Genomic DNA, 12,305 nt, shown 5'->3' with positions numbered 1-12,305 from the left:
ATCTAAAGGTACCTAGTATTGGATTAGGAACTCATTGAAAGAAAGGTTTAAAAATATTTTTTCTTTGTAAAATTTCAGGTCTTCATCATTAACTAGGGGTAGGTAAAGGCTGGGCACTTACGCTGTACCCAGATCTTGAACTAGACATGAAATTCAAATCTAGGTCTCTCTGACTATATAAGCACGCATTCCTAGATGTTAGGAATCTAGGTTATACTCATTCCTAAAGAAAGACAGGGCCGATAATGCTCAAAATATACCCGACTTTGGACACATAATGATCATCATCATCATAATACTAGCCTATGCTCTGAATGTCAGCAAATAAAGAGCCTCAGGGAAATACAGACTAGCATTCCAGCTGTACAACCGTCTGCCTCACCCAGCCTCCCATATTGTTCCTGCTTTGGAAGCATCAACCTTTCATGCATCAACAGTTTGGTTAAGTGTTTCCCTGGCTGTCAAAGTACCTTACCATTTCCAATCTCACAGCCCAGGTAATTCCTTCTTTCGTTTTTTTCTGGACTATTTCCCTTCTTTGGACTCTGTGGTCTCATTCCAGTTATCACTGCCCAGTAGCACGTGTACTCTTATTTAGTTACCAGTCTCATTGGAAGGAAGAAAAGAGCTCCTGAAGCCAAGGTCTGATGTGTCAATTTATGGTTAGTAATGGCGGTTCATCCTGACATCTGCTGGGATGGACCTCATACCAATTAGCAAAAAGCAAATTGTATCCATGTGTTGGCTGGCACATGTGTCCATTTGGTTCCAATGTAATGGTTTACTTGTATAATTGACAGCTAATATTCTCATTAGAAGTTTCTAGTACATCAGAGTGATATTTTCTTGGCTTAAAAAACATTACTGGACATTAGCTGGTCGCACAAATTGGCTATCTCCTAACTTATTTAAATTCGACAAATATTCACTAAGCATCTCCTCTGTGCAAGGTTCTGGGGCATACATATTTAACAGAGTTCTCCAAAGCAATCCTGTTAAAGATTAAAAGTATGGTCTCTGGATTACTGTGACCAGTACTGAAATCCTTGCTCATCAATTACCAGCTCTGTGCCCTGAGACAAATTATTTAATCGCTCTAAATCTCAGTTACTTTCTCTGTAAAATGGGAGGAATAACAATGTCTAGTAGGTCTGAGGATTTCCACACACATGAAGTGTCTAGCAAACTGCCTGGCACAGAACAAGTGCTTGGATAGTAATGGCAGATGTTATTAGACAATATTAAGCTCATTTTGATTTTTAAGAGTTAAGAAAACAAACTCAGGGAGGTGAAAGTGACTGCAGAGATATGGCCTAGAGTCTTGGCTTTGCTTCTTATTAGCTGGTTTTGCTTGGACAAGTCACTCAACTTCTCAGGGCCTCAATCACTCCATCCTTGCTAGAACGGTGCTTGGTACATAGTAGACACAATAAATACTTGGTGAATGAACCAATGCATGACAGAAATTGCAAAAACCTAGCTGGGTTCTGAAGCACCTTCCTAGCTCTGATGGGTCATATTCTGATATCTCATGAGATGCATTCTTGTTTTGTAAGAACATCCATCCTAGGCCATGAGAAAATAAAACTTTTGGGGTCTTTGCTTCCTTTATTATTTTCAATTTTCATCAAAGACATATTCCTCATTAAGGTTTGCATTTCAGTTCTTGTACTTCTAAAAGCCATTAATTTAAAAAAACTATAAAAGTGAAGCCCACCATTAATTATCTGAGCTGGAAGAATGCATAATTCAACAAGCACTGTCATATAATTTGCATATAAATGAAGTGTAAATAAAAGCAAGTGGGAGTATTATTTACTCTGAAACTAGATGTATACCTTAAAAAAAAAATCGGGGAGGGGAAGATGGCGGAAGAGTAAGATGTGGAGATCACCGTCCTCCCCACAGATACACCAGAAATACATCTACACGCGGAGCAACTCCTACAGAACACCTACTGAATGCTGGCAGAAGCCCTCAGACCTCCCAAAAGGCAAGAAACCCCCTACGTTCCTGGGTAGGGCAAAAGAAAAAAAGAAAAAACAGAGACAAAAGAATAGGGACGGGACCTGCACCAGTGGGAGGGAGCTGTGAAGGAGGAAAGGTTTCCACACACTAGGAAGCCCCTTTGCGGGCAGAGCCTGCGGGAGGCGGAGGGGGGAGCTTTAGAGCCATGGAGGAGAGCACAGCAACAGGGGTGCGGAGGGCAAAGCGGGGAGATTCCCGCACAGAGGATCGGTGCCGACCGGCACTCACCAGCCCGAGAGGCTTGTCTGCTCATCCGCCGGGGCGGGCGGGGCTGCGAGCTGAGGCTCGGGCTTTGGTCGGAGCGCAGGGAGAGGACTGGGGTTGGCTGCGTGAACACAGCCTGCAGGAGGGAGTCTGGGAAAAGGTCTGGAGCTGCTGAAGAGGCAAGAGACTTTTTCTTCCCTCTTTGTTTCCTGGTGCGCGAGGAGAGGGGTTTAAAAGCGCTGCTTAAAGGAGCTCCAGAGACGGGCGCGAGCCGCGGCTGAAAGCACGGACCCCAGAGGCGGGCATGAGACGCTAAGGCTGCTGCTGCTGCCACCAAGAAGCCTGTGTGCGAACACAGGTCACTATCCACACCCTCCGTCTGGGGAGCCTGTGCAGCCCGCCACTGCCAGGTTCCCGGGATCCAGGGACAACTTCCCCGGGAGAACGCACGGCGGGCCTCAGGCTGGTGCAACGTCACGCCAGCCTCTGCCGCCGCAGGCTCGCCCCGCACTCCGTGCCCCTCCCTCCCCCCGGCCTGAGTGAGCCAGAGCCCCCGAATCAGCGGCTCTTTTAACCCTGTCCTGTCTGAGCAAAAAACAGACGCCCTCCAGCGACCTACACGCAGAGGCGGGGCCAAATCCAAAGCTGAGCCCTGGGAGCTGTGAGAACAAAGAAGCGAAAGGGAAATCTCCCCCAGCAGCCTCAGAAGCAGCGGATTAAAGCTCCACAATCAACTTGATGTACCCTGCATCTGGGGAATACATGAATAGACAACGAGTCATCCCAAATTGAGGAGGTGGGCTTCGAGAGCAAGATCTATGATTTTTTTCCCCTTTTCCTCTTTTTGTGAGTGTGTATGTGTATGCTTCTGTGTGAGATTTTGTCTGTATAGCTTTGCTTCCACCATTTGTCCTAAGGTTCTATCTGTCCCTTTTTTTTTTCTAAATATTTTTTAATTTAATAACTTTATTATATTCTACTTTATTTTATTTTACTGTATCTTCTTTCTTTCTTTCCTTTTTCCTTCCTTCCCTCCTTCCTTCCTTCCTCCCTCCCTCCCTCCTTTCTTTCTTTCCTTCTTCCTTCCTTCCCTCCTTTCTTTCTTTCTTTCTTCCTACTTCTACTAATTCTTTCTCTCCACTTTTTCTCCCTTTTATTCTGAGCCGTGTGGATGAAAGGCTCTTGGTGCTGCAGCCAGGAGTCAGTGCTGTGTCTCTGAGATGGGAGAGCCAACTTCAGGACACTGGTCCACAAGAGACCTCCCAGCTCCACTTAATATCAAATGGCAAAAATCTCCCAGAGATCCTCCATCTCAACACCAGCACCCAGCTTCACTCAACCACCAGCAAGCTACAGTGCTGGACATCCTATGCCAAACAACTAGCAAGACAGGAACACAACCCCACCCATTAGCAGAGAGGCTGCCTAAAATCATAATAAGTCCACAGACACCCCAAAACACACCACCAGATGTGGACCTGCCCACCAGAGAGACAAGATCCAGCCTCATCCACCAGAACACAGGCACTAGTCCCCTCCACCAGGAAGCCTACACAACCCACTGAACCAACCTCAGCCACTGGGGACAGACACCAAAAACAATGGGAACTACGAACCTGCAGCCTGTGAAAAGGAGACCCCAAACACAGTACTTTCACCAATGGACAGATCATCTAAAATGAAAATAAATAAGGAAACACAAGCTTTAAATGATACATTAAACAAGATGGACTTAATTGATATGTATAGGCCACTCCATCCAAAAACAACAGAATACACATTTTTCTCAAGTGCTCATGGAACATTCTCCAGGATAGATCATAACTTGGGTCACAAATCAAGCCTTGGTAAATTTAAGAAAATTGAAATTGTATCAAGTATCTTTTCCAACCACAACGCCATGAGACTAGATATCAATTACAGGAGAAGATCTGTAAAAAATACAAACACATGGAGGCTAAACAATACACTACTTAATAACGAAGTGATCACTGAAGAAATCAAAGAGGAAATCAAAAAATACCTAGAAACAAATGACAATGGAGACACGACGACCCAAAACCTATGGGATGCAGCAAAAGCAGTTCTAAGAGGGAAGTTTATAGCAATACAAGCCCACCTTAAGAAACAGGAAACGTCTTGAATAAACAACCTAACCTTGCACCTAAAGCAATTAGAGAAAGAAGAAGAAAAAACCCCAAAGTTAGCAGAAGGAAAGAAATCATAAAAATCAGATCAGAAATAAATGAAAAAGACATGAAGGAAACAATAGCAAAGATCAATAAAACTACAAGCTGGTTCTTTGAGAAGATAAACAAAATAGATAAACCATTAGCCAGACTCATCAAGAAAAAAAGGGAGAAGACTCAAATCAATAGAATTAGAAATGAAAAAGGAGAAGTAACAACTGACACTGCAGAAATACAAAAGCTCATGAGAGATTACTACAAGCAACTCTATGCCAATAAAATGGACAACCTGGAAGAAATGGACAAATTCTTAGAAATGCACAACCTGCCAAGACTTAATCAGGAAGAAATAGAAAATATGAACAGACCAATCACAGGCACTGAAATTGAAACTGTGATTAAAAATCTTCCAACAAACAAAAGCCAGATGTTTTTTGGCTTTTGTTTGTTGGAAAGGACCAGATGGCTTCACAAGGCAAATTCTATCAAACATTTAGAGAAGAGCTAACACCTATCCTTCTCAAAGTCTTCCAAAATATAGCAGAGGGAGGAACACTCCCAAATTCATTCTACGAGGCCACCATCACCTTGATACCAAAACCAGACAAGGATGTCACAGAGAACGAAAACTACAGGCCAATATCACTGATGAACATAGATGCAAAAATCCTCAACAAAATACTAGCAAACAGAATCCAACAGCACATTAAAAGGATCATACACCATGATCAAGTGGGGTTTATTCCAGGAATGCAAGGATTCTTCAATATACACAAATCTATCAATGTGATACACCATATTAACAAATTGAAGGAGAAAAACCATATGATCATCTCAATAGATGCAGAGAAAGCTTTTGACAAAATTCAACACCCATTTATGATAAAAACCCTGCAGAGAGTAGGCATAGAGGGAACTTTCCTCAACATAATAAAGGCCATATATGACAAACCCACAGCCAACATTGTCCTCAATGGTGAAAAACTGAAACCATTTCCACTAAGATCAGGAACAAGACAAGGTTGCCCACTCTCACCACTCTTATTCAATATAGTTTTGGAAGTTTTAGCCACAGCAATCAGAGAAGAAAAGGAAATAAAAGGAATCCAAATTGGAAAAGAAGAAGTAAAGCTGTCACTGTTTGCAGATGACATGATACTATACATAGAGAATCCTAAAGATGCTACCAGAAAACTACTAGAGCTAATCAATGAATTTGGTAAAGTTGCAGGATACAAAATTAATGCACAGAAATCTCTGGCATTCCTATACACTAATGATGAAAAATCTGAAAGTGAAATCAAAGAAAACACTCCCATTTGCCATTGCAACAAAAAGAATAAAATATCTAGGAATAAACATACCTAAGGAGACAAAAGACCTGTATGCAGAAAATTATAAGACACTGATGAAAGAAATTAAAGATGATACAAATAGATGGAGAGATATACCATGTTCTTGGATTAGAAGAATCAACATTGTGAAAATGACTCTACTACCCAAAGCAATCTACAGATTCAATGCAATCCCTATCAAACTACCACTGGCATTTTTCACAGAACTAGAACAAAAAATTTCACAATTTTTATGGAAACACAAAAGACCCCGAATATCCAAAGCAATCTTGAGAACGTAAAACGGAGCTGGAGGAATCAGACTCCCTGACTTCAGACTATACTACAAAGCTACAGTAATCAAGATAGTATGGTACTGGCACAAAAACAGAAATATAGATCAATGGAACAGGATAGAAAGCCCAGAGATAAACCCACACACATATGGTCACCTTATCTTTGATAAAGGAGGCAGGAATGTACAGTGGAGAAAGGACAGCCTCTTCAGTAAGTGGTGCTGAGAAAACTGGACAGGTACATGTAAAAGTATGAGATTAGATCACTCCCTAACACCATACACAAAAATAAGCTCAAAATGGATTAAAGACCAAAATGTAAGGCCAGAAACTATCAAACTCTTAGAGGAAAACATAGGCAGAACACTCTACGACATAAATCACAGCAAGATCCTTTCTGACCCACCTCCTAGAGAAATGGAAATAAAAACAAAAATAAACAAATGGGACCTAATGAAACTTCAAAGCTTTTGCACAGCAAAGGAAACCATAAACAAGACCAAAAGACAACCCTCAGAATGGGAGAAAATAGTTGCAAATGAAGCAACTGACAAAGGATTAATTTCCAAAATTTACAAGCAGCTCAATAACAAAAAAACAAACAACCCAATCAAAAAATGGGCAGAAGATCTAAATAGACATTTCTCCAAAGAAGATATACAGACTGCCAACAAGCACATGAAAGAATGCTCAACATCATTAATCATTAGAGAAATGCAAATCAAAACTACAATGAGATATCATCTCACACCAGTCAAAATGGCCATCATCAAACAATCTAGAAACAATAAATGCTGGAGAGGGTGTAGAGAAAAGGGAACATTCTTACACTGCTGGTGGGAATGTGAATTGGTTCAGCCACTATGGAGAACAGTATGGAGGTTCCTTAAAAAACTACAAATAGAACTACCATATGACCCAGGAATCCCACTACTGGGCATATACCCTGAGAAAACCATAATTCAAAAAGAGTCATGTACCAAAATGTTCATTGCAGCTCTATTTACAATAGCCCGGAGATGGAAACAACCTAAGTGCCCATCATTGGATGAATGGATAAAGAAGGTGTGGCACATATATACAATGGAATATTACTCAGCCATAAAAAGAAACGAAATTGAGCTATCTGTAATGAGGTAGATAGACCTAGAGTCTGTCATACAGAGTGAAGTAAGTCAGAAAGAGAAAGACAAATACCGTATGCTAACACATATATATGGAATTTAAGAAAAAGAAAATGTCATGAAGAACCTAGGGGTAAGAGAGGAATAAAGACACAGACCTACTGGAGAATGGACTTGAGGATATGGGGAGGGGGAAGGGTGAGCTGTGACAAAGCGAGAGAGAGGCATGGACATATATACACTAACAAACGTAAGGTAGATAGCTAGTGGGAAGCAGCCACATAGCACAGGGATATCAGCTCGGTGCTTTGTGACCGCCTGGAGGGGTGGGATAGGGAGGGTGGGAGGGAGGGAGATGCAGGAGGGAAGAGATATGGGAACATATGTATATGTATAACTGATTCACTTTGTTATAAAGCAGAAACTAACACATCATTGTAAAGCAATTATACCCCAATAAAGATGTTAAAAAAAATCGTGTTTTCATTGTAATTATTGTCAAGGTTTGGGATGCTCATCTCCGTGGGTAATTCAAAAACTACTCAGGAGGCAGAGCTGCCAGGCTCTGAGGAGTAGCAAGTGTCTATTAATTGATAGTTTTCTCTTCTGTCTCTCCTCTCCCTAGATAATTTTTCAAGAGGCCCTTGTGGCAGGACATGAGGACCATGGCAGACTGCAAAAATGACCGCATCACTTTGCAATTCCTCCCATGAAGAGATGAGGTCTATTTCCCAAGCCTCTGAATCTGGGCTGGCCTTATGCCTTGAATTGACTAATAGAATGTGGTGGAAATGACAGTGTGCAGATTCTGAACTAGATCTTTGTGGCTTTGCGGCTTTCACTTTCACTACTCTTTCATTTTCACTACATTCACTACTCCATCATGTGAATAAGCCCAGGCTAGCCTGCTTAAGGATACAAGACCAGTGGAACAGAGACAAGGTGTTCCAGCTGACACACGCCTACACCAACCAGCCCTCAGCCGTATAAGTAAGTAGCAGAACTGTCAGGCTGAGCCCCACCTAAATCACCAACTCATAGAATTATGGGCCAAAAAAATGCTTGTTGTTTTAAGCCACTAAGTTTTGGGGTGGTGTGTTACACAGCAAGAGCTAACTGACACAAGATCAAGCCTAATGAAACTCTCCTGAGCTGAGCATGAGTAAGAAGCCACCTACTGGCCTTTGTATCAATCGGCATGCTTTCGTTCGGCATTTCATGTACGCAAAGAATGACCATATAACTCAAACCGGCATGCTTTGAGAGTAAACTCGGACTAGCTCAGGCAAACGGGGATATATGGTCACCTTAAGTTAGCAATATTGTACTGATAGTTATCTCTTTATGCTTTCCTGAATCACAGAATGTCACCGCTGGCAGGGAATCTAGAGAGCTTCCTCCACTCCTGTATTTCACAGAGGAGGAAATATGCGGTCCAGAGTTGAGAAGTAACTTTCCCATGATTGTACAGCTCATGAATCGTGTGGGAAAAGCCACTGTAGTAAATGGTAGCATGAGAACGCTCCAGAGTCAGGAGACTTGGGTTCGAGTCTAGCTGCTCTCACTAGTACAGCTGTGCAATCTTGCTCTGTAGTTCTATGTGGTCATGCTTTGTTTCCTCTACTGAGTTTAGAGCATCTTAAAAATGGGAATTGTGACTGATGTGTCTTTATATCTTTTTTAGGGCATAAGCCTGATGCCTGGCATATAATAGGTGCTCAATAAATATTTGCTGAGGAAATCTAGAAACACCCAGTGTTCTACCTAGGAGTCTCATTTCTGCTTGGAACAGCACATGGTATACTCAGAAAGAAACAGAAAAAAATCCAGTCCATCCAGGGATGGCCCTTGGGGGTGCAGTGAGGAAAAGCCCCATTGGCTACCCCAGCGCACGCTGCAGGGGCTGGCTCCCACGGGATGCTGCTCAGCGAATGACCAGTCAGCAGTACTACAGGGGGGACATCATGTTCAGCTGTATTTGCTTGCTTTGAACCCCTCAGGATAAGAGTATCAGCCTCTGTTTCGATCCAGGTAACTACAGCCATGGTGGAATCCTGTTTGCTGTCTAGGAGTTACAGGTTGAGAACTCTGATCTTCCCTAACAGTTTCCTTGACCTATCAGATCAGATCACGGAGGGGATGAACACTTTGCCAGCCTTTGCTCTAAAAGTCCCATGCAACCCTGAGATTCTAGGGCCTTGAGTCATAGGCAGCTTCCTCCCATTCCTGCACATCTTCCTGATGGCTTCAGCAGTTGTGTGCTGACATCAATCACTCATTTGTTAAAAATTTATTTATTTTTTATTTACTTATTTTTTTTGCGGTACGCAGGCTCACTGCTGTGGCCTCTCCCGTTGCAGAGCACAGGCTCTGGACACGGAGGCTCAGCGGCCATGGCTCACGGGCCCAGCCGCTCCGTGGCATGTGGGATCTTCCCGGACCGGGGCATGAACCCGTGTCCCCTGCATTGGCAGGCGGACTCTCAACCACTGCACCACCAGGGAAGCCCTAAAAATTTATTTTTAAAACTATTATTAAAATTTTAAAATTGAGGTATAGTTGATTTATAATATTGTGTTAGTTTCAGGTGTACAGTACAGCAATTCAGTTATATATTGGGTTAGTCAAAAATTTCGTTCAGCTTTAAGTGAAAATAAAAGACACATTTTTCATTTTCACCAAGAATTTTATTGAACAATGTATTCACTAACCGAACGAACTTTTTGGCCAACCCAATATATATTATATGTATTCTTCTTCAGATTCTCTTCCCTTATAGGTTATTACAAGATATTGAGTATAGTTCCCTGTGCTATACAGCAGGTCCTTGTTAGTTATCTACTTGATAACATCAGTCAGTCTTATCAGTGAACCAGACCCCACTACTCTGGGCCATATCACTCTAGGCCTGCTGTGGGGATTTAGAAAACCCTGTCTGTCTCCCTCATTTTCCTCCCTGAGTTAAGCAAAAGCATCGGACTAAACAGCAGAGCAATGGCGACAGAGAGAGAGAGACAGAGAGAATGAGTGAGTGAGTGCATGTGAGCACACACATCTCAGAAATGTTAATGTGATGGGAGCCAAGAAGAAACTGAACGCATTCCAGCTATTTGGCTGCAGGTTTCCAGGAAGCCAGGCCTTTGCATACAGCAGATGCTCTGTAACAGCATCTTGAACAAAGAAACCTAGATAGCACCTTAAGTGAGCCACACCTGCTACACTCACCCTTTCCTAGGAATCGTCTAATGTCAGGAGTCCTTAAATGAGGGGTCATTCCTGGCCTGTACTTGACAAGACAAGGCTCTCTATCAGGCTGGATTATTTCTAGGTCAGGGTAACGAGACAGGATTTTTCTCCAGTCTTTTTCAAGGGAGGAAGATGTGATCATCACAGGGCTCTTGAAGAGGGATGCTACATTATGCTGGATGTTACTACAGTATTCTATTCCAAATGCTTTTAGAAATAATGTTTTCAGATTTCTACCTTCTGGCATCAAGAAATATGAGGAAGAGGGGCTTCCCTGGTGGTGCAGTGGTTGAGAGTCCGCCTGCCGATGCAGGGGACACGGGTTCGTGCCCCGGTCCGGGAAGATCCCACATGCTGTGGAGCGGCTGGGCCCGTGAGCCATGGCCACTGAGCCTGCGCGTCCGGAGCCTGTGCTCCGCAACGGGAGAGGCCACAACAGTGAGAGGCTCACGTACCACCACCAAAAAAAAAGAAATATGAGGAAGAGCCCAAGCTGTGTGGTCACCCGGGCCTGGATCTGAATCTCAGCTCTATGACCTAGGAAGTGACCAGGCTTGAGCTAGTTAACTCTTTTTGCCTAAGTTTCTTTCTACTTATGCCAATTATATGTATGTGTGTGTATATATATATATATAATTATATATATATATATATAGTGCAGGCATATATATATATATATATATATATATATATATATATATATGTATATGCCCATACTAGATGTTTTCTGAGATTTACAATAGAATTTATGGAGTATACCAAGGATAGAGCATGATACATAGTAGGTACACACGTTTGTTGAATGAGTACGTGTGTGTATAGGGCCATAATAAAAAGTAGAGCTGTTTCTCCTTATCTCTCATTAGTTCTTTCACCCTTTGGGACAGTGGCCCAGGAACCCAGTTTGACGCTACTGGGAAAGGATGTTCTTTTGATCTGATCTACATTCAGATTGTACTTTGCTGATTATAAGATGGTATTGTGTTCACAGCATCCAGTACATAATAGCGGCAGATAATAATATTGATTATGGTAATGATAATAATACTGGTGGGAGCAGATCAGACATACAGGCATTTACACCAGACGAAAGCATTTCTGTAAATTATTTTTTGAATCGAACGAATAATTCACGTACACAAATATTCAACAAAATGTGAGTCACCCTTCTGCCTCAGACCTTCAGTTCCCCTTTGCAGAGACAATCACTGTAGTGGTTTTAAACCATGGTCGCAAGTTCTCTGAAACTGCTACCATCGAGGGTGTCATATGCTATAGGACACTGATATATTCTAGGGAGACTTCTTATCTCCTCCCCTTTAATCAAGACAGACTTACGACTGCTTTGAGTAGTAGGGTTCAGTGGAGGTGACTCTGTGACTGCTGAGACTAGGCCATCAGAGACAATGCAGCTTCTCCTTGTGTTGCTAGAACACTCACTCTTGGAGTCCTGATCTCTTATGTAAGACATCTGACTATCCTGACACCTCCATACCGTGAGAAAACCCTAGTCACGTAGAGAGGCCACGTTAGGCTCTCCAGTAGACAGTCCCAGCTGAGCCCAGAATTTGAATCATCTCTGCCCAGGTGCCAGAAACGTGAGCCAGGACATCTCCAGATGATTCCAGCCCCCAGCCACTTGAGTCTTCCCAGCTGAGGCCCCAAACACTGTGGAGCAGAGACCAGCCATCCCCAACGTGTCCACAGGATCCACGAGCAGAATAAAATGGTTGTCATTTCATTACCACTAAGTTTTGGGGCCGTTCATTACGTAGTTTCAACAGCCAGAACCATCACTATTATTGTGTATTTGTCCAGAGAAATTTCAGGCACATATATATGCATATACATGTGTATACGTCACCCCCTTTTCCTTTTAAGACA

At 42.6% G+C, this 12,305-nt stretch overlaps 2 protein-coding genes across 4 annotated transcripts in view; one reads left to right on the top strand and one right to left on the bottom strand.

The window, feature by feature from the left end:
* SLC24A2 (solute carrier family 24 member 2) overlaps positions 1–12,305 on the bottom strand; it is a 237,159-nt gene that overhangs the window by 13,347 nt on the left and 211,507 nt on the right. The window lies entirely within an intron of this gene.
* ACER2 (alkaline ceramidase 2) overlaps positions 1–12,305 on the top strand; it is a 109,885-nt gene that overhangs the window by 84,090 nt on the left and 13,490 nt on the right. Inside the window, exon 7 of one of the 2 annotated variants that reach the window (XR_004526999.2) lies at positions 7,801–9,513. The exons of the other annotated variant lie outside the window; for it this stretch is intronic. The gene's annotated coding sequence lies outside the window, so the exon portion shown is untranslated. Of the gene's footprint in view, positions 1–7,800; positions 9,514–12,305 lie in introns of those variants that run through there. 2 annotated transcript variants of the gene reach the window in all.

The sequence above is a fragment of the Tursiops truncatus genome, chromosome 6 (assembly GCF_011762595.2).
Source record: "Tursiops truncatus isolate mTurTru1 chromosome 6, mTurTru1.mat.Y, whole genome shotgun sequence".
Classification (NCBI taxonomy): domain Eukaryota; kingdom Metazoa; phylum Chordata; class Mammalia; order Artiodactyla; family Delphinidae; genus Tursiops; species Tursiops truncatus.
The sequence above is the reverse complement of the archived record's forward strand: the minus strand, read 5'-3'. Positions and strand labels throughout refer to the sequence as shown.